Source organism: Danio rerio, chromosome 7 (assembly GCF_049306965.1).
Source record: "Danio rerio strain Tuebingen ecotype United States chromosome 7, GRCz12tu, whole genome shotgun sequence".
Lineage (NCBI taxonomy): Eukaryota > Metazoa > Chordata > Actinopteri > Cypriniformes > Danionidae > Danio > Danio rerio.
In genome coordinates this window covers 3,729,929-3,756,664 of record NC_133182.1, presented here as the reverse complement: position 1 = coordinate 3,756,664, position 26,736 = coordinate 3,729,929, and the positions used below count along the sequence as shown (strand labels likewise).

The following is a 26,736-nucleotide window of genomic DNA, read 5'->3' as shown; positions in this document are numbered from 1 at the left end:
GTCGACATTACGCCTTTGCTTATTGACGTTTTGCAGATTTGTGTAGCATGAATGATGTTTCATAACACGTACGCCATATAAAAGCGCTTAAATAAGGCAGCAGTGCTGACTAGAGCTCGACGCCTTACTCCGCGCTCCCCCATCCATAACTGTAGTCGACTTATTTGATTGACGGCTCCATATTTTTTGTGCGTTTTTTTTGTCAGTGGCTCCAGAAAGGACAAAACGGGGTAATACACACACAGAGAGAGAGAAAGAGAGAGAGGAAAACAGGGTGAGAAAATAACAAACGCAGCTGGAAAGAAAGTGCGAGATCAAGAGCGCTGGGAGCGACCCAGGGTCAAGACTGATAGAAAAATACATTTATATTTCAGAGACAAAGGAGTGTCGACTTTTACCTGTTTCTATATTTTAGGGAACTTGGGGACACGCCGACATCACAGTTATTTTACATAAGCGGTAAGTGCAACTTCCTCAGCAATGCATTCTTCATGTATTCTGTATGTATTTGCACGCGCTTTATGTCTTAAATGCATGCAACAATGTGTTGCATACAGCAACCGGTCACGATGTGTATTGTGCATGATGCAAAACGTAAATATTAGGGATTATAGAGACGAAAATATGGTTTAAATAAACTACTCGAGCCGTGACCTAAATCTTTTTTTCCAGCTGCAAACTTACAAACATTATGGCAGCATTAAAATAGCATGATTGGGCTGCAGGGAATGCAGAACCAGCAAGACTTGTATATTTATGGGGGTGGATTTGGTGACTTGTGAGATTTCAGTTGACCAGATGATTTTCTTTGTTCGCGGATTGTGTGGATCTCCTGCAGGAGGGATGCATAAGTGTGTTTTTGTGTGTACGTGAACTTGGGATTGAAGCGGAAAGCGGGGCTCGCGCAGCGGGCTGCAGCTCCAGCCGTGGGCTTTTCTGCGCGGCTGCAGAGCCGCGTTCGTTTACACGCCGCGGCTGTGGAGAATGTGTGTCAATGTCAAAGGGAGGTGTGTCGCGAGCCCAGACAAACCCGCAAAGGCCTTTTCCAGCCACGACTGCACTGAAAAACAGCCACAGACTGTGTGTGTGTAAGTGAGTGTGTGTGTGTGTGTGTGCTGGAAAAGCGGCTGTGCTGACTGAGATACACTGCGATATCTGGCTGTCGAGCCGCGGGCGCTTTATCTGGGCTCCTCAGTGACTCACACTGCATTTAAAGAGACAGTTCATCAAACATTCATCTGCATCTTTAGTCACTTCATTTATTTAGACACAAAATGAATTATCAATATTATTAATTATTAATTTAATTATAATTTTTATTATTATTATTAATTAATGTTCATTTAATAATAATAATGATGATAATAATAATAATAATAATAATAATAATAACTATTATTATTATTAATTATTGTCAATTTAATTATACTTTTATTATTATTATTATTAATTATTATTAGTTATTGTCAATTTAATTATACTTTATTATTATTAATTATTATTAATTATTGTTAATTTAATTATAATAATTATTAATTTAGTTAATTTAATAATAATAATAATTATTATTATTAATTATTGTCAATTTAATTATACTTATTCTTCTTATTATTACTTATTAATCCTTTTAATTTAATTATTATTTTTAATTGAAATAAAAAGTAAAAATAATATAGTAATATTTAAAAATAAATACAATTAGCGATATTAGTTTATTTTTAAATATTATTAGTAATACTATATGTTTACTATAGTGATGTGTATTATACTGAATGTATTAGTATACAGTATTTGTAACTCTTTCTTAATAAATGTTACATCGCAGTGTTAGAGTGCTATATATTTCACTTATGTTGGCACAACATGAGATTTTTATTAAACAACATTTTTATTTATTAAAGTTTTAATCAAATGCTAAAATAGTGTAGTAAATAACAGTACATACTATAGTGTTTTTGAACCACACTGTAATGATTGTATTAAATACTGTATTGTAGTATTTACAGCTCTTCATTAATGAATGCTACATCAAACTGTTGTATTACCGTATAGGTGCTGTGTTTATTTTTTATGTATTTTCACTTAAACTAAGATTTTTATACAAAGCTTTTGTTTAAAAAAAGATTCACTTAAATGAAAACAATACTACAGTAATCATAGTAAATATGTTCTGATACAGACCATAGCGAGGGGTTTTATATAGTGTGTATAATACTGTATTTATAATAAAGTACAACTCTTTGTTAACAAATGCTCCAAGATATTGTAGTATTAGCTGTAAATACTGTAGTATATCTTAGCTTTTACTACTGTTAGCTGTGGTTTATTGTGGCTACATTATAGCCTGTGGTTGTAGAAAGCTTGCAGTGCTGTATTGGGTTGTTTACATTACTATAGTTGTTGTGTTATACTACTACAGCAGATTAATTGAAGTATTTTACCACAGTATGGTTCAAAACACTGTAGTATTTGCTATAAGCTACTATAGTATATTATCATGTGTGGGATGATGAAAGTAATCCATATGATCATAATCTTCCAAGTCTTGCACCAAATTTAACTCATAAATACAACTAGATTATTAAAGTTTAAGGACAAACTTTGAGGCTGGCTTGTGAAAGCCTGTTGGTAATATTGTATTTAGTTTAAACAGTTTTTTAAAAGTATAGATAGATAGATAGATAGATAGATAGATAGATAGATAGATAGATAGATAGATAGATAGATAGATAGATAGATAGATAGATAGATAGATAGATAGATAGATAGATAGATGGATGGATGGATGGATGGATAGATAGATAGATAGATGATGTGCTAGCATGAGTCAAATAAGCCAACCCCCGCTTCTCTGCGATGTTCTGATGCTGAGATATAGCTGCTGTTATATAGTTGCTAGGTTAGTCTGTTTTGTTGCTATGGAGTTGATTGACAGCTTAGACTGATGATGTATCAAAGCCTCTTCCCAGTATGAACAGTTAAAACAACCCCCATGTCTCTATCACACTGCAGCATGACGATATCAATCTGAACCTCTATAATGGCAGTCTATGGGACCGTTGCTAGGGTCCTGTATCTGGTTGTTAGGATGTGGCTAGAAAGTTAAAAGCTCATCAGTTATTGGTAGTTTGGTAGTCTGAGTTAAATGAGCCCAGTTAGAAGTCTGTGCGACAGTCTGATGTAGAGTTATGAGCTCACAAAGTTTGACCCAATGTAAAGTCAGTGAGAGTCTTTTGCAGTGGAAGTCTATGGGACAGTTTCTAGGGTCCCAAAAGTGGTTGCTAGGGTGTGGCCAGAAAGTTAAAAGCTCATCAGTTATTGACAATTAGGTAGTCTGAGTTAAATGAGCCCAGTTAGAAGTTTGTGTGACAGTCTGCTGCAGAGTTATGAGGTCACAAAGTTTGATCCAATGTTAAGTTAATGAGATTTTTCCGACAGTCCCGGGACGTTTTTCGGAAAACCGAAAGTCGGATCAGTCGGAAAAGATATAGCAACCCGAGTCAGACCAGTTTGGAGGTCTGGTGTGACTTTGGTGGTCATAGCTTGAAAGCTCTAGAAGGAGATAGAGTTTAATTTTTTGTCTCCCAAGAAAAATAGGATAACAGTAGTCTGGCTTGCTACACAAGCCAGCCTAAATATATTTTAGCCGTTCCTGCACAGGATTTTTTAAGTTTTAATAATTAAATCTGATTTATGTGTCTGATTTTGTGACACCTGATCCTGCAGATTTCAGCATTACATTACTCTCTCTGCTCCGATCATTCTTCACATTAAAACAATCTTCTTTATTTCAGTCCATGTCATCAATCCCTGTTATTTTTCAGCCCCTCTCTCTTCAAGTACTCTTCATATAGTGTGCAAAACTCCATCTGTATTGCTTTGAAACGAATATTTACTTCTGCTTAGTTCTTTATTTATCAGGGGTCTCCACAGCGGAATGAACCGCCAACTATTCTAGCATATGTTTTATGCAGCGGATGCCCTTCCAGCTGCAACCCAGTACTGGAAAACACCCATACACATACTCATACACTGCAGCCAATTTAGTTAATCAATTCCCCTATGGCGCATGTGTTTAGACTTGTGGGGGAAATCCGAGCATCCGGAGGAAACCCATGCCTACACGGGGAGAACTACACACAGAAATGCCAACTGGCCCAGCCGAGGCTCGAACCAGAGATCTTCTTGCTGTACAAGTGCAAGTACTTAGACAAGTACATAAAAATAGAAAATGTGCACACTTTTGAGTGTGCAACCCGGCAATAGAAGCTTCGGGACATGCTACAGCTTTATTAATGGACTGTTCTGTTGCTTAGTTACAGTGCCCTGTCAATCATCCACATTTCTCCCGTATTTAATTTGCAACAAACAAAATTGGCCATAGTGTGTGTGTGTGTGTGTGAAGGAGTGAATGACCCTGAGCACGCTTATGTCATCGATGATGCGCTGTTCAGTTTAACAGAAGAGAAGCTCCCTCGTGTTGAGAACCGGGTACTGAGTACTGTGGTGTTAGTGTCTACTATGAAGCGTGTTTCGGGCTGCCGCTGCAATCGGATCCTATACAAAAGTTGGCGACCTGGGGGTTTCACAGACTGTACCCAGGGCCGGCGCTTCCATAGAGGCGACCTAGGCGGCCGCCTAGGGCGGCAGAATAGAGAGGGTGGCGTCCCCGAAACTACCCTCAACATCCGCGTATAGGGTGGCAGAATAGAGAGAGCGGCTTCCCCGAAACTATCCTCGCCACCCGCACCCTCATCTGTGTATAGGGTAGCAGAATAGAGAGAGCGGCGTCCCCGAAACTACCCTTGCCGCCCGCGCCTCAGTTATATCCGCGTCTAGCGCGGCAGAATAGAGAGGGTGGCGTCCCCGAAACTACCCTCGCCACCCGCGCCTCAGTTATATCCGCGTCTAGGGCGGCAGAATAGACCCTAGATCTGTAGATTCTAGCCATTTTGTAGTATAAATAGTGTAAGTAGTGTGTTCACACTAAAAATATTAAGTGCACTTTAATTACCCAAATGATGCACTCATTCAGCCGCTAAAATGTAGTGTGTAATGATGGACACTTCACGCACTCAACAACCGCAGGTTTGCTTACATATCGGAAGGGGCGGAGCTATCGGACGCACATGTTGAATAACTTTATTTATTTTGGATGGTGAAAGCAAAATTCTCCTACGAGAGTGATTATATCGCCTCCCGATGGTGAATGCGATTATACTCACGGCAGGTATTATTTGATAATTCGGTCGTTTATTTCACTGATTTGGCAACCGTCAAACGTCATCAGGGAAACGGTTTGAATTTCCGCTTAGTAAAAAAACATTAGTGTGCCATTTGGGACGCCACTACATACGTATACTATCCTGTTGAGTGTGTAAGTGCATAAGTACATAGAGCATGAGGGTGAGGCAGTGGCGCAGTAGGTAGTGCCGTCGCCTCACAGCAAGCAGGTCGCTGGTTCGAACCTCGGCTCAGTTGGCGTTTCTGTGTGGAGTTTGCATGTTCTCCCTGCCTTCGCGTGGGTTTCCTCCGGGTGCTCCAGTTTCCCCCACAGTCCAAAGACATGTGGTACAGGTGAATTGGGTAGGCTAAATTGTCCGTAGTGTGTGAATGTGTGTGGGGATGTTTCCCAGAGATGGGTTGCAGCTGGAAGGGCATCCGCTGCGTAAAAACTTGCCGGATAAGTTGGTGGTTTATTCCGCTGTGGTGACCCCGGATTAATAAAGGGTATAAGCTGACAAGAAAATGAATGAATGAATATATATATATATATATATATATATATATATATATATATATATATACAGCACACCTATATATATATATATGTATATGTGTGTGTATTTATTTATTTATTAATTTTTTTTGTAAATTAATTTAAAAAACGAATAATTTAAAAAGTAAAGCATAGAAAAGACATTTTATGTGATAAATATAATCTAAATAAATAAAAATAAATAAATAAAAGTAGAAAAGCTGCATTTTAGGACTGTTGGGACCCAAAATGTCACAAAACACCATTAAAATGTGCTGATTTTTAAAAATGATTTATTAATATATATATATATTTTTGCAAACTTTAAGATGTCTGTGATAGCCGAGGTTTTATTGTTTTGTTTTGTTTCAACAAAGAAAAAAAACACAGTATTAAGACATGTCTGTGAGATTATGCTTTGTTTTGTAGGGAAAATAACATTTTTAATTAATCACACTGAGTCGCGTCGATTGATTTAGCAGCTCTGGTGGATTCTAGTTTACTTCATATCGACTAAACTGTAAATAAAAATGAAATAAAAGTAGAAATGGTGCATTTTAGAACTGTTGGGCCCCATTGCTGGAGTTGCTTAGAACCTCCAAATCACTAAATCTGCCCCTGATCGGATGGAAACGTGTCTATTTTCATCCATTGTAAGAAGATAAAGTTATATTATAGGTGAAAGGTTGCTTTTAATATTCTATATATTTACCTTTGTGTTCACCTGAAAAAAAGAAACAGGTTTGGATCAAGAGGAGGATGAGTAAAAGATTCATTTGAAGTAGCGCTGTCCCTTTAAATGGAGCCAGTTGTTTAAAGTGTCTTCAAATATTAGAGCTGCTCAGACTGATGCAGGAGCAGCAGCTGGTCTCAGGACTCAGGCCTGGCATTTCTGAGTTGTTTGGGGTCTATTTGTGGGTTTGTCTTGTAAGGTCAGGGGAATGTGGACTCCTCCAGCAGATCTGGGATCAGTGGACTGTCAGCGGGTTTGTGAATTTGTCTTGTAAGGTCAGGGGAATGTGGACTCTTCTAGCAGTTCTGGGATCAGTGGACTGTCAGCGAGTTTGTGAATTTGTCTTGTAAGGTCAGGGGAATGTTGACTCCTCCAGCAGTTCTGGGATCAGTGGACTGTCATTGAGTTTGTGAATTTGTCTTGTATGGTCAGGGGAATGTGGACTCCTCCAGCAGTTCTGGGATCAGTGGACTGTCAGTGAGTTTGTGAATTTGTCTTGTATGGTCAGGGGAATGTTGACTCCTCCAGCAGTTCTGGGATCAGTGGACTGTCAGTGAGTTTGTGAATTTGTCTTGTATGGTCAGGGGAATGTTGACTCCTCCAGCAGTTCTGGGATCAGTGGACTGTCAGTGAGTTTGTGAATTTGTCTTGTAAGGTCAGGGGAATGTGGACTCCTTTAGCAGTTCTGGGATCAGTGGACTGTCAGCGGGTTTGTGAATTTGTCTTGTAAGGTCAGGGGAATGTGGACTCCTCCAGCAGTTCTGGGATCAGTGGACTGTCAGTGAGTTTGTGAATTTGTCTTGTAAGGTCAGGAGAATGTGGACTCCTCCAGCAGTTCTGGGATCAGTGGACTGTCTGTGAGTTTGTGAATTTGTCTTGTAAGGTCAGGGGAATGTGGACTCCTCCAGCAGTTCTGGGATCAGTGGACTGTCAGCGGGTTTGTGAATTTGTCTTGTAAGGTCAGGGGAATGTGGACTTCTCCAGCAGTTCTGGGATCAGTGGACTGTCAGTGAGTTTGTGAATTTGTCTTGTAAGCCCAGGGGAATGTGGACTCTTCTAGCAGTTCTGGGATCAGTGGACTGAGCGGGTTTGTGAATTTGTCTTGTAAGGTCAGGGGAATGTGGACTCTTCTAGCAGTTCTGGGATCAGTGGACTGTCAGCGGCTTGTCATTCATGCTGTATCTGCTGTGCATTGAGTGATTATACAAACACTGAGTGAAGGAGGAGTATATTTAGACAGAGTCAGTTGAGAAATGAGTGAGGGGAAACTTCCATCTGTTAGGAAACATTCTGTCTATTTGTCTGTCTGTCTGTCTATCTGTCTGTCCGTCCGTCCGTCCGTCCGTTCGTCCGTCCGTTCGTCCGTCCGTCCGTCCGTCTGTTTATCGTCGTTTTATCTATAATTCTATCATCCTATCATTTCAGTTGTGTATGTAAAATAGAGTAAAAATAATAACATATGTAGGAATAGATAGACTAACTGAACAGTAGAATGATAAAACAACATAATGATAGATAGAATGATGGAAAGAACAATTGAATGACAGCAAAATGGAACAGATTGATGAAATGAGACTACGGAATAATAGAAAAACTACAAAAGAAAGATAAGAGTGACGAAGGATAGTGATAGACAGACCATCATTCTATTGTTTCATCATTCCATCTATTGTTTCAGCATTGTATCATTTTATCTTCCTATAATTCCACCTATTGTTCCATCATTCTATCTATCTTTCTATCATTCTATTTATTGTTCCATCATTCAATCTTTCCACGATTCCATCTATTGTTCCATCATTCTATCTTTCCACCATTCCATCTATTGTTCCATCAATCTGTCTATCGTTCTATTGTTCCATCATTCTATATATTGTTCCATCATTCCATCTATTGTTTCATCATTCTATCTATCATTCCATTTATCGTTCCATCATTCCATCTCTCCACCATTCCATCTATTGTTCCATCAATCTATATATCTTTTATCATTCCATTTATTTTTCTATCATTCCATCTTTTCATCATTCCATCTATTGTTCCATCATTTCATCTTTCCATTGTTCCATCATTCTATCCATCTTTCCTTCATTCCATCTATTGTTTCATCATTCCATTTATTGTTCCATCATTCCATCATTCTATCTATTGTTCCGTAATTTCATCTATTGTTCCATCATTCCATCATTCTATCTATTGTTCCATCATTCTATCTTTGCATCATTCCATCTATTGTTCCATGTTTTTATCTGTTGTTCCATCATTCTATTTATTGTTCCATAATTCCATCTATTGTTCCATCATTCTATCCATCTTTCCATCATTACATCTATTGTTCCATCAATCTATCTATAATTCTATTATTCCATAATTACATCATTCTATCTATTGTTCCACTGTTCTATCTATTGTTCCATCATTCTATCTTTCCGTTATTCTATCTATTGTTCCATCATTCTATCTTTTGTTCCATCATTCTATCTTTCTATCATTCCATCTATCGTTCCATAATTCCATCTATCGTTCCATAATTCTATCTATCATTCCATCATTTCATCTATCCTTTCATCATTTGATCCATCGTTCCATAAATCCATCTATCGTTTCATCATTCCATCTATCATTCCATCTATCGTTCCATCATTCTATCTTTTTGTTATTCTATATATTGTTCCATTATTCGATCTATTGTTCCATCATTCTATTTATTGTTCCATCATTCTATCTTTCCATCATTCCATCTATCGTTACATAATTCCATCTATCGTTCCATCATTTCATCTATCCTTTCATAATTCGATCCATCGTTCCATAATTCCATCTATCGTTCCATCATTTTATTTATCTTTCCATCATTCTATCTTTCCATCATACTATTTTCCATCATCCCATCTATCGGTCCATCATTCTATCTATCCTTCCAAAATTCCATCTATCGTTCCATCATTTTATTTACCTTTCCATTATTCTATCTTTCCATCATACTAGTTTTCCATTATTCCATCTCTTGTTTCATTATTCCATCTGTTGTTCCATCATTCCATCTATTGTTCCATCATTCCATCTTTCCATCCTTCTATCTATTGTTCCATCATTCTATCTTTCCATCATTCCATCTATTGTTCCATCATTCCATCTTTCCATCCTTCCATCTATTTTTCCATCATTTTATCTATATTTCCTTGATTCCATCTATCATTCCACCATTTTATCTATTGTTCTGTAATTCCATCTATCATTCCATCATTTTATTTACCTTTCCATCATTCTATTGTTCCATCATTCCATAATTCCATCTATCATTCCATCATTTTATTTATCCTACCATCATTTCAACTATTGTTCCATAATTCTATCTTTCCATCATACTATCTTTCCACCATTCCATCTATTGTTCTATAATTCCATCTATCGTTCCACCATTCTATCTATTGTTCTATAATTCCATCTATCTTTCCACCATTCCATCTATTGTTCTATAATTCCATCTATCGTTCCATCATTCTATCTTTCCATCATACCATCTATCATTCTATCCTTCTCTCTATCGTTCCATCGTTCTGTAAATCTGAATGTGATGTATATATGAGCGTGAGTGATACCATAGATGTACAGTTAGAGTGTACTGCTGTCTCAGGTAAGAGTGTCAGCATCAGCAGTTCTGGGATCAGTGTGTGTGTGTATTTGTGCATCAGGTAAATGAGCAGTCAGTGCGGTGACGCTGCAGACTCTTGTGTTTAGTAGATCTGCTGCTCATATAAAGCTTCCTCTGTTCCCACGCTGTTCTCCAAGCGCTCGACTCCCGCTATTTCTGCTCCCTGTGGGTTTCTCTCTCTCCTTCACTCCCTCACCTCCCTCTGCCCTCTTCAGCTCCAGCACATCTCAGAAATCACCATCAATATTGATTTGGAGCTGGATTTAAAACTAGACTTGTAAAACCTGATTCTCTAATGTAGTGGGAGAAAAGTGTATTGCGGGTTGGGAATAGAGCTGAACATCATAGAGTTGTGTTCGTTTTGTTGTCCTGGGATTTGTTTGTATTTTTTGACACTACGATTTTAGGATATTTTGATGGCTTTTCTGATTAATATATTCCTATAAAGGGAAATACCTGGAAATAAATAGGAGTCTGAGAAAAAAAAAAGCTCAATATAGAATATACACACACACATAAGCACACACACACATACATTAGTGCTGTCAAATGATTCATCGTGATTAAGTTACTTTTACATAATGTGTGTGTATATGCCATAGACTGTACAAGATATGGACGTAGTATCCATGACATCTGACACCTAGGGGTGTCACGATTTCGATTTTTAATCAAAATTGATCGAAATTTATGCTCAATTTCGATTATCGAATCAAAAAGTAGAATCGTCGATGCTGCCACGCCCCCATGTCACGTCAGCTTGGCTTGCCAAGCGGGAAAAAAACAGGCGTGTTGAAGTGCTTGTTAAACTGCAGAAGCAGGAGACCCGTCGACAGAACTTAAACTCTCTCCTCTTTCAATGAAGTCGCCGGTGTTTAAGCATTTTGGATTTCCAGTGAGTTATGTTGACAACGTTTGTGTTGTCGACAAAAAAAAACACAGTTTTGCAAGCTCTGCTATGTACGTATTAGGTACGGTTCGTCCGATAGACAACACCGGCATCGCGATCATCCGCCCGCCCCCGTTGCAAATCCGCTTGCGAAAAGTTCACACTCAGCCCCTGTTTACACTGTCTTTGTTTTTAAATGGCATTTTAGAACGACAACGATTTGACATCCACAGTGGCGTGTAGCATTTCTGAGCAGCCCTCCTTCCTCTCTACCTCTGAAAATGCACATCACGTGACCACACAGACACAGACGCACACACAGCCATGCGCTCGAGACAGCAGGTGCAGGCAGTCAGAGGACTGCTTCAATCTTTCACTCACTTGTACTTTAGTCATTTTAGCGAACACCTCAGATACTGTTGGCTGGTTCCTGTTGGTTGTGCGTCTTTTTTTACCGACGCCATTATAACGACACAGATCACTGCCTATTCACGAGTCCCGCAGAAAAAGTGATTGACAGGTGGTAATTATGTATGTATCTTGCCTTTATTCATTTACTGTATGATTTGTTTATGGGTAAAACAAAGACCATGCAGGTCAGGTAGTTTAAACGGTAGGCTACAAATAATTAATTGGTCATTAATTAATTATTCATAATCGAAAATCAAATCGAATCGTGCCTTTAGAATCAAAAATGTAATCGAATCGAGGATTTGGAGGATCGTGACACCCTTACTGAAACCCATAGGTTTCTTAAGAAGCCAAAAGAGGTAAAGTCTAGATCGGATGAGTTCAGAGATGCTCTTCTGCAGATCTCGGTTGTGACGAGTGCTTGAGTTACTGTTGCCTTTCTATCCGCTGGAACCAGTCTGGCCTTTCTCCTCTGACCTCTGGCATCAAGGCATTTGCGCCCACAGAACTGCCCCTCACTGGATATCTTCTCTTTTTCTGACCATTCTCTGTAAACCCTAGAGATGGTTGTGCGTGAAAACCCCAGTAGATCAGCAGTTTCTGAAATCTAACACCAACAACCATGCTACGTTCAAAGTTACTTGAATCCCCTTTCTTTGCCATTCTGATGCTCAGTTTGACCTGCAGCAGATCAGCTTGACCATGTCCACATGCCTAAATGCATTGAGCTGCTGCCATGTGATTGGCTGATTAGAAATTGGTGTTAACAAGCAGTTAGTACCTAATAAAGTGGCCAGTGAGTGTATATACGCATGTATAATGTTTAAAATGTATTTAATTTACAATTTTAATCAGTCTTATGGTTCTCTAACAATTAATTTACTAATTTACACATTATGAAAAATTCGACAATAAATATTTTAAAATGAAAGTTTCAAACGTTTTAATGAAAAAAAATAACAAATATTAATCCTAACAAAACATATGAGTGATTTATAATTAGTCAGCACTTCAAGTTTCTTTGAGTACTATCATAGGATCGTTTTCGTCACAAGTCTGATCTGTTACAGTGATTGTTTTCCTGAAAGCTCCAAGCAAATTCAGAGCTAAAATAAAACGTGAACGCTCCTGCAGCTCCATAACCCAGCCCGAGTTGAGAAATAACCCATTATCATGTAGGCTTGTTGCAACCAGTCATTAATTAATGCAACTGACATCAAAAACCCACAGTGTTGAGCTGCAGGTTTGACTCCGCCCACATGTTGCTCTCGGCTATAGAGCGGTTTGTGTCTGTATTGGTGTATAGTATCATCTTAATGCCACACTTGCTTGAAGATCACGTTGCTGCTTTGTCTTGTTTCTTGTGGACTGTGCGCTGGCTGATGTTACGTTATGAAACACTGCTGCAGGATTCTGGATAAACCGAGAGCCTTTACATAAGAGGAGTTTGAGGCGCTTCAGTGACGTCACATGCTCATAGATTACATGTGCATCATAAGATCTGGAGCGTTTTCTCTTTTTTGTGTGTGTGTGTGTGTGTCGCCTTTTAAATGGCGGCGAGGCTCCAGTGTGAAGGTCAATCCAGGAATGAGTGTGTGCTAGAAAGGGAACATCTTGTCTTTCAGATAATGATGCACATCGGTTATGCAAGGACACTTAATCAGTGGGAATATTTGATTCTCTGTAATGAAGCGAGTCATTGTGCTTTACTGAAGGGTCACGAGGAAACATCAATGACACATAATCACTGAGAGAGAATTCATTTGAGGAAATGTAGACTGATGAGGTTCCAGCACACTACTGGAGGAAAAAAAACATAGATGAATGGATGGATAGACTTATGAATGCACAGATGAATGGATGGACGGGTGGATGGATAGACTTATGAATGCATAGATGAATGGATGGACGGGTGGATGGATAGCTATGCTTCTGCATGGATGAATAGATGGTTGGATGGATGGATGGATGGATGGATAGACTTATGAATGCATAGATGAATGGATGGACGGGTGGATGGATAGCTATGCTTCTGGATGGATGAATAGATGGTTGGATAGACTTATGAATGCTTAGATGAATGGATGGACGGGTGAATGGATAGCTATGCTTCTGGATGGATAAATAGATGTTTGGATGGTTGGATGGATGGATGGATGGATGGATGGATATACTTATGAATGCTTAGATGAATGGATGGATGGGTGGATGGATAGCTATGCTTCTGGATGGATGAATAGATGTTTAGATGGATGGATGGTTGGATGGATGGATGGATGGATGGATGGATAGACTTATGAATGCATAGATGAATGGATAGACGGGTGAATGGATAGCTATGCTTCTGGATGGATGAATAGATGTTTGGATGGTTGGATGGATGGATGGATGGATGGATGGACTTATGAATGCATAGATGAATGGATGGACGGGTGGATGGATAGCTATGCTTCTGGATGGATGAATGGATGGATGGATGGATGGATGGATGGATGGATGGATAGACTTATGAATGCATAGATGAATGGATGGACGGGTGAATGCATAGCTATACTTCTGGATGGATAAATAGATGGTTGGATGGATGGATGGATGGATGGATGGATAGACTTATGAATGCATAGATGAATGGATGGATGGGTGGATGGATAGCTATGCTTCTGGATGGATGAATAGATGTTTGGATGGATGAATGGGTGGATAGACTTATGAATGCATAGATGAATGGATGGACGGGTGGATGGATAGCTATGCTTCTGGATGGATGAATAGATGTTTGGATGGATGGATGGATGGATGGATAGACTTATGAATGCATGGCTGAATGCATAGACAAATGGATGCATGGATAAATGGATAGCTATACTTATTGTATGGGTGCATAGATGATTGGATGGATGGATTGATGGATGGATGGATATGCTTATGGATGGACCAGTGGATGGATGGATGGTCAGATAGTCTTAGGAATGCATTGATGAACTGTTGAATGGATGGACAGATGGATGGATAAATACCTATACTTATGGATGGATGAATAGATGGTTGGATGGATGGATGGATATACTTATGGAATGACCAGTGGATGGATGGATGGATGGATAGACTTATGAATGCATTGATGAATAGTTGAATGGGTGGACAGATGGATAGCTTTACCTATGGATGGATGAATAGATGGTTGGATGGTTGAATGGATGGATGGAGGTATATACTTATGAATGCATGGCTGAATAGATGAATGGATGGACGGATGTATGGATGAGTGAATAACTATACTTATTAATGGATGGATGCATAGATGATTTGATGGATGGCTGGATGGATGGGTAGCTATATTTTTGGATGGATGGATGAATGGATGAATAGATAGTTGTATGAAAAGATGGATATGCTTATGGACAAATACTTGGTTGGTTGGTTGGATGGACTTATGAATGCATAGATTAATGGATAGACAGATGGATGTTTGGATGAGTGGATAGCTATACTTATGAATTAATAAATGAATGAATGTATAGATGATTGGATGGATGGGGTATGCTTATGAATGCATGGCTAAATAGATGGACGGATGGATGGATGGATGGATAAGCTTATGGATTGATGCATGTGTAGTCAGATGGATTAATAGATTTATGAATGGATGAATGGACAGATAATAGACTTGCATGGATGAATGCATATATTGGTTGGATTGATATACTTATGGATAAATAAATGGATTCATGACTGGATGGATGGATGGATATCTGTATGAATGCATAGATGAATGGATGGACAGATGGATGTATGGTGAGTGGATAGCTATACTTATGAATGGATGGATGCATAGATGATTTGATGGATGGGATATGCTTATGAATGCATGGCTGAATAAATGGACAGACAGATAGATAGATTGATGGGTGGATGGATGGATGGTCGGATGGATGAGCTTGTGGATGGATGCATGTATAGTCAGACGGATAAATAGATTTATGAATGGACGGACAGATGATAGACAAACTTGTGAATGCATGGATGATGATGGATGGATGGTTGGATGGATATACTTATGAATGCATAGATGAAGAGATGGATGGATGAATAGATATACCTATGGATGGATGAATATTAAGTTGGATGGATATACTTGTGGATGGATGCATGGATGGTTGGATGGATAGATAGACTTATAAATGCATGGCTGAATAGATGAGTGGGTGTTCAGATGGATGGATGGATGGATGAGTGGATAGCTATACTTATGAATGGATGAAAGCATAGATGATTGGCTGGAGGGATGGATATGCTTATGAATGCATGGCTTAATTGATAGACAGATAGATGGATGGATGGATGGATGGATGGATGGATGGATGGATGGATGGATGGATGGACAGATGATAGATAGACTTGTGAATGCATGGATGGACGGATGGATACATGGATTGATTGAATGGATGGTCGGATGGCTAGATATACTTATGAACGCATGGATCAATTGATGAATGCATGGATGAGCAGATGGATGGATGTATCAGTGAATTGATGATCAGATGATAGATAAAGATATGAATGCATGGTGGATGAATAGATGAATGGATGGCTGTATAGGCTTAGGGTAAAATGAATGGATGGTCGGATGGCTAGATATACTGATGAATAGACAGACAGACAGACTTTTGAATGCATAAATGAATGGAAGGATGCATGTGTGGTTAGATGAACAGATAAACTCGTCAATGCATGGATGGATGGTTGGATGAATGCATGGATGGATACGCTTTTGGATGTATTCATGAATTATTATATATATCAATGAATAATAGGATGAATGGATGGATTAATGTGCATATGGATAGATGCATGGACGGATAGATGGATGGACAGATGATAGATAGACAGGGCATTGATGGACAAATGAATTAGATGAATGGATGGATATGCAGATGGATAGATAAGCTTATGGAAGGATGAATGAACAGATGGAAAGACTGATGTATGGATAGACTTAAAAACACATTGATGGAATGTTCGTTGAACAGATGAATAGATATATAGATGCAAAATATAGTCTTTTACTTGTTTTTCCTACGCAATCTCACGGCAAGTCGTAACTTTTTGATTTAGTGGTTAATTTGTATGAATTCGTACAATCTAATTTGTACAAGTTAGTATGATTTGCTCATCACCCAAAGACGGTTGGGGTTAGGTGCCACGCCGCTTTCGTACATTTCGTACAAAATCGTACATTTTTGTTCGACTCAACTCGTACGAATTTGTACAAATTAGCCACTAAACTGGCAAAACGTAAAACACTTACGTTTCGTTGTGAGATCAGGCTGTTTTTTCTGTAAAGTTTGCTTCATTTATTAGAATTTACTTCCAATTTAATTCCAGGTTTGTTTATTCTTGTATTAATTTAAATATATGTGATCACTCTAAATATCCCACTTCTTGCTCAATGTAGTGTGTTTAGTTAAATTCATACAACTTGATAAGCGTAAAAAAATCAGTTTGAAATAACGAAGTGTCTCCATGGCCATCACAGACACAGATTAGTGATATCAGCCTCCACATACTGTAATCTAGCAGACATAACATGCGCAAAACAAGCCAAATAAGCTGTTAGTTGACAGTTCAGAAGAAACGATAAATACTAGGCATGGGCCAGTCAAAGATTCTGACGGTATAACCTCAAATAAAAAACATCATGATATTGCGATTACTACTCTAAAATATGTTCTTTTTAAATGTCTGGGTTAAAAAACAACAACTTTTCCAACCTTTGAACACAGTATTTGTAATTTTGTGAAAGATTTTAAATATTTTGGAGCAGTAAACATGTCAGGCTGAATAATTCAAATGAATCACTGACTCAAATGAATCATTTTTTTGTTGGCTTAGTCCCTTTATTTATCCGGGGTCGCCACAGCGGAATGAATCGCCAACTTATCCAGCAAGTTTTTTTTATGCAGCGGATTTATGCAGCGGACCTACCCAATTCGCCTGTACCGCATGTCTTTGGACTGTGGGGGAAACCGGAGCACCCGGAGAAAGGCAGGGAGAACATGCAAACTCCACACAGAAACACCAACTGAGCCGAGGTTCGAACCAGCAACCTTCTTGCTGTGAGGCGAACGTGCTACCCACTGCGCCACTGCCTCTCAAATGAATCAAAAACACAGCTTTATTTACAATTTAAAACAGCATCTTTGGATATGATTTCTGCTGGACATAACCTCGGATAAAAAACATCACGATATTGCGATTACTACTCTAAAATATGTTCTTTTTAAATGTCTGGGTTAAAAAACAACAACTTTTTTGGGAAAGATTTAAAATATTTTGGAGCAGTAAACATGACAGGCTAAATAATTCAAAGGAATCACGGACTCAAATGAATCAAAAATTGATAAATAAATAAAAATTTATTCACAATTTAAAACAGCATCTTTGGATATGATTTCTGCTGGACATACTGTTGTCCTAAAAATAAAATAAAAAATATAAATAAAAAAATCTTACACACCTTAGGAACGGTATTACAGAAAATGTCAGCGCTTTTAAAACCTTGACTTTTCCAAACCGCGTGTCTGGGGTTCTGCCATTCTATTCATGTAAATTCTTGTTTTGGTGGCAGAATCCGGTCACTAGTCATGTCTAATCCTGTCCTGTTGTGCTCGGCTCAAGTCTTCTTGGGTTGAGCACTTGTTTCTGTCATTGTGTCTCCGTGTGTGCGCGCGCAATCGTGGGTGTGCGCAGAGCGTGCGCGCTCCCGCTAAAGGCTGATTTATACTTCTGCGTCAAACGTCGGCGTATGCTACGGCGCTGACGCATAGCCCTTCGCCGTGGTCATCGCCGTCGCTGATGTGCACCTCTCAAAAAATGTAACTACACGTCGCAACGACGCGTAGCGTAAGCTCTGTGATTGGTCGGCTTGGTAGCGCTGACGAGTCTGGGCGGGACCGAGAGCCGCGCGAATGGCGCGAGCCTGATGGAGAGATTGTTTACAAGTGTGGAGTCCCGTGAAGGAGCTCCGGATGGAAAGTTTTGTTTTGTGTTTACCTCATAGTTAAAGTTGTTGCACGTCCGCCCGCTCCTGCCTCAAAATGAGCGAGTTTGAGCCACTTGTACATCCCGGAAGTGTTCAGGAAAAGCAAAAAATGCAGAGAGGAAACTCGACACAGAGGAACACTTACACCTCACTGCCCACTAGCGTTTCGGAAGTGTTAATGCAGACCGACATAGACAGCAGCAGAAGTATAAATGCACAGCCACGCGCGTTGCCTGCGCCGTGGGTTACGCTGGTCACTTGACGCAGAAGTATAAATCAGGCTTTAATGCGGTTGTCCGGGCTCTGCGTCCCTCCGACGTGCGCGCTCTTGTACTCGTGTTTGTGTGTTCGTCTGTCAGCAGCGTGGTGTTTCATTCCCAGCGTCTCAGTCTTGTTGGTTTCGGTTTTGGTCGGAGCTGGGATGAAGCATGCACGCTGCGTGTGTGAGCGCACGGTGAGTGTTTTCATTCATCGTGTGCTGTCTTGCGTCTGTTGTCAAAGCACGTGGCTTGGTGTTTACATTGTGGTCACGTGCTTTTGTCGTGTGCTTCAGTGTTGTGTTGTCATGAACATGCGGTTAATGGGTTCTCTCATTGGCTGCATGTTCTTGTCCTGTTTTATGTGAGCGCATGGCTTGTCTCGTCTCTGTCATGCGCTCTCCCTTCTATTGCCTTGCCCCACCCACCTTGTTATCCTGTTTGTAATTATTATTTTCACCTGTCCGCCTGTCTGTTAATTGGTTTGTCTTTCCTATTTATTCTCCTAGTGTGCTCTGTTCTGTGCTGGTCCGTTGTTGATTGTTCCCTTCCCTGTTGTATGAGGTCTGCTGATTTCTGTTCTACAACAGTGGTTTAAAGTATTGTCTTGCCAAGTTCCAGATCTTGTCTAGTTGAGTGTATAATATAATGTTGTGTTTTCCCCACATGGGGAGATTTGAGTTTTGTTTTTCTTTTATTTTTTAATAAATTCTTCATTCCCCGCATTTGGGTCCTCGCCTCCTCTCCATCCACCCCCATACCGTGACACCGCGGTATACCTTAAAAAGGTTATCATCCCATGCCTAATAAATACAGGACACCAGCTGCTCATAGAAGTGAGAACTCAGAGACTCACACAATGTAGATTTTGATTATGCTTTTGCCACACTATAAATCCCTAAATATCAGTCTGAGAAGGTTTTTTTTTTTTGGGATGTCTAATTTGACCTAAATGTGCAGTCCAGGTTTATTAAAAATGCGTGCCTCAGTCTACATGTTTGCAAAAGACAAAATACATTGCTTTTGGTATGTTTTGTTGCAAAAAAGTGCCAAATTTCACATTTTCTTGTGCCAAAATGGTTTAAATTCACTTGAAATCTTAGCCGCAGGCCTTAAAAACATATAAATTAAAGATCTTTCATGATATGAGATTAGAGTTGGATTCTCTACAGATCTCCTGCACTCTGATCTGTTTTCTGGTTCATTTTAATCCCAGTTTGACTCTGCAGATCCTGAGATGTGATTAAAGCAGATTGGGATTTCGATGCTGAAATGATATATTGTTCAGCCCTAGTCCCGGGATTTGTCAGCGGATCATTTGGTTTAATTCATTCACGCTGAACGAATGGATTTTTCTGCAGTCTATACGTGCATTCACACACCTCCCGTAAAGACACATGATATCAGGATCTACATTTTCAAGAATCTGACCGCACACTAGCTCATTGTGTATCCCTGCACCAATCAGGCGAACAATCTGAGTTCCAGATTGAACAGGTTTGCCTCTGCTCAGTTTGCAGACGTGTATACGCTGTGAATGTTGATCTGCATTTAAAACCATCACTAGCCTTGTTTCCATCCACTTATTTTCAGGTGAATTTCTGGATTGTGAAATGTTGTTGTGCTGATTGTAATGTAATCTGTCATCACAGTGCTTCAGTATTGGATTCTTCTATTATTATTATTTCCTCAAGAACTGTCCCAAAGAGCGTCTCGCACCTCCAGCCACCACATTCCCTATGTTCATTGTGTTTCGTTTTTATCTTCTGAGGTGCAACTCATTTATTAGAGAAGAAATACACCACAGTGGCTTCCCAATCACTACAACACACACCCCATAAACACATTGATCCTCGCACAGATCAATGTCAGGACATGTTTGTGTTCACATAGAAGATGCTCCAGTAATGTTGCAGTTTTCTGGGATCATCGCTCTGTGTGAAAGGCTGTTTAGTGGAGAGAGAGAGAGAGAGAGAGAGAGAGAAAGAGAGAGAGCAGGTTCAGCATGGTTGAACAGAGAGGCTTTGACAAATGACCCTCTGGGCTCCTGATACCTTATCTCCACCTCTGATTTGAAGAAGACTGTTTTGTTGCGTGGTGCCTGTGTTTATCAAAGCTTTTGTGTTCTGAAGAATCAGGAATTTTGGTCTTAGTACTAAGATAGAGAGATTTTTAGATGGAAGGATGGGCTAGATAGATAGATAGATAGATAGATAGATAGATAGATAGATAGATAGATAGATAGATAGATAGATAGATAGATAGATAGATAGATAGATAGATAGATAGATAGATGGTTGGATGGATGGATAGAATTGATGGATTGATAGTTGGATGGATGGAAATGATAGAGAGATGGATGTATAGATTTATAGAAATATGGATGAATGGATGGATGGATATGATTGTTGGATAGATATATGATAGATGCATAGATGGATGGATGGATGGATGGATGGATGGATGGATGGATGGATGGATGGAAATGATAGAGGGATGGATAGATAGAAGCATATAGAGATAGAAATATAGATAGATGGAAGGATGAATAGAATTGATGGATTGATAGTTGGATGGATGGAAATGATAGAGAGATGGATGCATAGATTTATAGAAATATGGATGGATGGATGGAAATGATTGTTGGATGTAGATAGATAGATAGATAGATAGATAGATAGATAGATAGATAGATAGATAGATAGATAGATAGATAGATAGATAGATAGATAGATAGATAGATAGATAGATAGATAGGTGGATGGATGGATGGATGGATGGATGGATGGATGGATGGATGGATGGAAATGATAGATAGATAGATAGATAGATAGATAGATAGATAGATAGATAGATAGATAGATAGATAGATAGATAGATAGATAGATAGATAGATAGATAGATAGATAGATAGATAGATAGATAGATAGATGGATGGATGGATGGATGGAAATGATAGAGGGATAGATAGATAGATAGATAGATAGATAGATAGATAGATAGATAGATAGATAGATAGATAGATAGATAGATAGATAGATAGATAGATAGATAGATAGATAGATAGATAGATAGATAGATAGATCTAGTGTCTGAATAGTGTGCAGGTTAGTGTATACTCCATCAGCTGTTTTCATGTCTGTCAGCTTTGCATTTAATTAAAGAATCATTAAGCTATTACAGCTCGGCACAGTGTTTGTTGTTTAATTGTGCTGTTTTGTGGCAGGTAGCCATGCAATAAGTGGGATAAAGTACATCAGGACAGTTGTTTTCAGAATAAATCCCTTCATTGTTATACAACAGTGCTCCACTTTAAACCAGATAAACCTGTCAGGCTTTATTCTGTGATAGCCACCTCCTGGAGGGACTTAGTCCCTAACATATACCAGTGTAGAGGTCGTGATGTGTCCGCCTGTTGTGCGCTGCTCGTCTCCAGCTGGAGTGACGAATGTTTCTGCACCGCTGTGGGAAACACTGGACGGAAGGTTCAGGAAAACAACAGCGAGTGTTTTGGCGTCTCTCTGTGTCTCCATGGCGGCTCGTTTCTTTTCTTTTGTCATCTAAACTTGCAGATAAATAAACACAAGAACAAAGGCAAGAGCAAACACACACACAGCCTTTCACACAGCTTTGTTTTACAGTCTTAGTGAGTGAAATAACTGAAAGGAAATGTCAACATCAAATTGAGATACATGTTTTATTTAAGTCATGGACAATGGTCAACACTTGAAATGTTTGCCTGTTTTCAGTAAACTGCTTGTCACTTAATCTCGCTGGTGTCTTTTTGTTTTTAAAGTATGAGAGTGTGTGGACTTTCCTGCAGTCGTTTCATTCATTTGGGATATTTTAGTCTACGCTCCTATTGAACCATTTAAGATAGTGGCCTACCCCAAGGCCCAACTCCAACCCTCATAGAAACAAGTGACATAATTAAATACTAATTTAATTTGGAAGTTTTTTTAGTCTGCTTATGCACATATTGGACTATTTTTGAAGGCTTAGTGAGTTTTTGGTCATTTACTATCTTAGTGAGGACATTACTTAGACATTTATTGTATTTATATAGGTTTAAGATTGTGGCCTACCCCTAGCTCTAATCCCAACCCTCACAGAAACAAGTGACAATCATTAAATTCATTCATTCATTTTCTTGTCGGATTACTCCCTTTATTAATTTGGGGTCGCCACAGCGGAATGAACCGCCAACTTATCCAGCAAGTTTTTTTTTTTACGCAGCGGATGCCCTTCCAGCCGCAACCCATCTCAGGGAAACATCCACATACACACACACTACAGACAATTTAGCTTACCCAATTCACCTGTACCGCATGTCTTTGTACTGTGGGGGAAACCGGAGCATCCGGAGGAAACCCACGCGAACGCAGGGAGAACATGCAAACTCCACACAGAAACGCCAACTGAGCCGTGGATCGAACCAGCGACCTTCTTGCTGTTAGGCGAACGTGCAACCCACTGCGCCGCCTTACAATCATTAAAAACCAATTTCATTTGGGATTTTTTAGTCTACATCTGCACCTATTGGACCTTTTTTGGAGGTGCAATGAGTTTTTGGTCCTCTTATTGAGGACATTGCATAGTTTCAGTGTTTTTATATATGTCTAAGGTCGTGTCCAACCCCTAACCCTAACCCTAACCCTCACACAAACAAGTGACAATCATGAAATAGTAGTTTAATTTGCAATTTATTGAGTCTGCTTATGCACATATTGGATCATTTTTGAAGGCGCTGTGAGTTTTTGGTTGTTTACCATCTAAGTGAGGACATTACATAGTTTCATAGTTTTTATATACGTTTACCCCTACCCCAAGCCCTATCCTTCGAAGAAATACGTACCAATTAGGGCTGTGCAATATGGACAAAATAATCATATTGCGATTTTATGATGAATAATGCAATTGCGATTTTATTTGCGATTCTGGCAACTGTTTTTGCGTTTTCAAACAAGCTGCATACACACATTCTAAATGCATTCAGTGCACAAGAAGTGCATAACAAATGCGTCAGTAATTTATTTAACCCTTTCCCATAAGGCACGGCGCTTGCAAATGCTTGAACAATGGATACTAGTTTAGTCTGTTTGGGCTGGCTTTGATGTGTGCTTTTGTTTGTCTCGATGGACTTTGTCGACATGCATTGATCATGCAGTTTTTAGGACGCTGTTTTAAGTGTTGGATCAGATTTGCTCCGTATTGTTGGAATAATCATTTCACAAGTCTTGAAAATTGTCTTGCTCTGTGTCGCATCGTCTCTCCTGAATATAAAATACTCCCAAACGACTGTTGTTAAGTTTCTCTTTGGCATCAAGCAAGCGGCTACCTCCCGCTCTCCCTCAGGAAGCCAAAACGGAAGTAACTAAAACTGCAATTCATCTGAAATTCCGCTAGTCCAATTTCAATTGAGCCCACTGTTAGAATGGCCAACTTTACAGCAGAAAAAAGGTGTTTACAGCCTGATACAAAGAAAGATTTTGGTTAATACAGCTGATATTACCCTTCATGACAACTGTGAGGGGGTGATTTTTTTATAACTGATCCGTTTCCTTTATATTAAGTTATATTAAGTTTGCATAATTAAGGGAGTGGCCACTTGAGTGACAGCTAGGTCTCGTTGGTCGTCGTCACGTCACCTCAGCTGAATCCTGCAGATTAGCCACTGAACTTGGCATATTTATCGTATTTCTGTGCTGTTTTATGTGGCTTTACAGTCAACTGCCTTTTGGACTTGATTCCTACAATTATTAGATGGCAAGCAATGCTGAGTGCACTTAATTGTGCTTACAAACCATTCACGTGGCCTCCATTTCCCATGAGAGTAAAGTTATATACTTATATACCATCTCTATACATGTATTTGTTTTATTTAAGATCATTTATCGTTTATATTTATATTTAGAGCTGTAATGCACTGCAGAATCTGACAGATTGATTAGCTGCAGGCTCTAGAACAGTCATCTGAAGTGTTGTCATACAGTGTTATGCTGGATGTCATCAATAGTCTTATGCTGCGTTCACACCAGACACGGCACGCGCGAGTGATTTATATGTTAAGTCAATGCAAACGCGCGAATAGACATCCTACGGTGCAATACGCGCGAATGGCGCGGCGCAAATGATGCAAATGGCGGGGGGCGAATTGAGCGTTTTGCGCCGCGTTAACTAATCAGAAGCTTGCTCTTGTGGGGGCGTGATTGTGACGTAGAACCTGTTCCGAGGGAAATCCTCCAGCCTTCACCGACAACAGTTCATCAAACTGGGCTTGGCTCAGTCAGAAGCACCGCTGTAAGCCTCCGTCATCCAGGTTCAGTTTCTGGAGGAGTTTATGAGCTCACAGAGCTGGATACACCTCTGAAAGCATGTAGTGGACTCAGACACGCGAATGAAGCGGGGTTTGACGCGCGTATGAAGCGAGTAAACTCAAATGTTCACGCGGCTATTTACGCGCAAATAGCGCGATTTATCCGCGCCTTCCGCGTCTGGTGTGAACACAGCATTACATTAACTAACACAGACTATATCTGAAGTGTTTGGAAGTAATTTGCGTTTTCCTCCTGTTGAAAAACGTCATAAGAACAATGTTTAGTGGTTCAATGTATTACAGCAGTGTGTTTTTAAAAGTCTAAACACTTTATTGATATAGTGTACAACCAAGCACAAGTGGTCAGAACACACACGTTCTCCCAAAGTAAAGTGTGTCCGAACCATAGACTGTAAAATATAACCAGGTCCAAGCAAACTGCCAGCAGGTGTCTGTAGCTCCGCTCACTGTCCGCCTCTTTGCCCTTGTTTGGTATCCCGCTGTGGGTGTGATAACGCGCAAACAAAATGCCGACGGTTGGTCGTGCCTACTTGTGGCTTCTTTTGCGCTCTTTAGAAACCTATGGGTGACGTCACGGATACTACGTCCATATATTTTACAGTCTATGGCACCAAATAGTTTTTATTTCGACCTGCATGCATATTTTACGTTCTTTCCTCCTGCTCGCCTATTCGGTTCTCTCACTCAACGTCGTCATGCGCAGAGCGAGCTGGCTAACATCTTTCTCCTACTCAGCTTAGCCGTGTGATACGTCAGCTCTGATTGGTCAACATATCAAAATCATGCGCACTAGAACATATTTTGAATAAATTTCGAAATAAATAATAGATAAAAATTGCAGCCTTTCGCGATTTAGAAATTGCGTGTGCTTACGTTTTTTTTTTTTCGATAGCGATTAATTGCGCAGCCCTAGTACCAATCATTAAATACCAATAAAACATTTTGTTGCAGATTTATAAGCACTTTTAATTAGCGAAGACCTGATAAATGTCAACACTAGTTGGTCAAGTTGACATACGTGAGCCCTCACAATTACAGTTAAACCAGCACACACACACACATATACACGCCCTGATCCGCTGTGTGGTTACTTTTAATGCTTTCTCCTGTCACGGAGTGTTTGTTTGGCTAGTTCAGTCACGCTCACTGTGTTTTTCAGCCTTTAATACTTGAGCAGGAATTGAAATGATCACAAAGAAGCAGGTGTGTCACTTTCCTGAACACACCTCATCAATCCAGGCCAAACTGTGCTCTTGTAAACAAACCAAAGCTGAATCCCTCTAATAACTGCGATTTCCAGTGCTTTTGCATATTACTTTACATAGGAGAAAGGATTATTTTTGAGAAAATAGGCTTCTTTGGTCGTTATTTGGAGCATTTGAAGTTGTTTTTTTCACCTTCGCAATCAGAGATCTGTTGAAGAGTTGGATTACAGGAAGGAAAACTGATGCTTGGTTCATTTCATCCAGGCTTTAATGTGAGCTGATGCCTGCAGAGTCTCGATGGCTTACTGTGGTTTTAGTCTGCGTTTGAGTGTGTGTTGCCCCATGCGGAGCTCTAGTTTAATGGAGGAACAGTGTTTTGAAGTCTTTCGCTCGTCCTCTTCAGGCAGCGCATCGTTAAAATAAGTAGGACATGTTTAAAGCTGCAGCTC

The 26,736-nt window shown here is 39.6% G+C and overlaps 1 protein-coding gene across 8 annotated transcripts in view; it reads left to right on the top strand.

The window, feature by feature from the left end:
- Positions 1–213: 213 nt before the first annotated feature.
- Positions 214–26,736, top strand: part of ndrg2 (NDRG family member 2) — a 108,055-nt gene continuing 81,532 nt past the window's right edge. For 4 of the 8 annotated variants that reach the window (XR_012382395.1, XR_012382394.1, XR_012382393.1 and 1 more), the window contains exons 1-2: positions 214–274; positions 416–459. The gene's annotated coding sequence lies outside the window, so the exon portion shown is untranslated. 8 annotated transcript variants of the gene reach the window in all.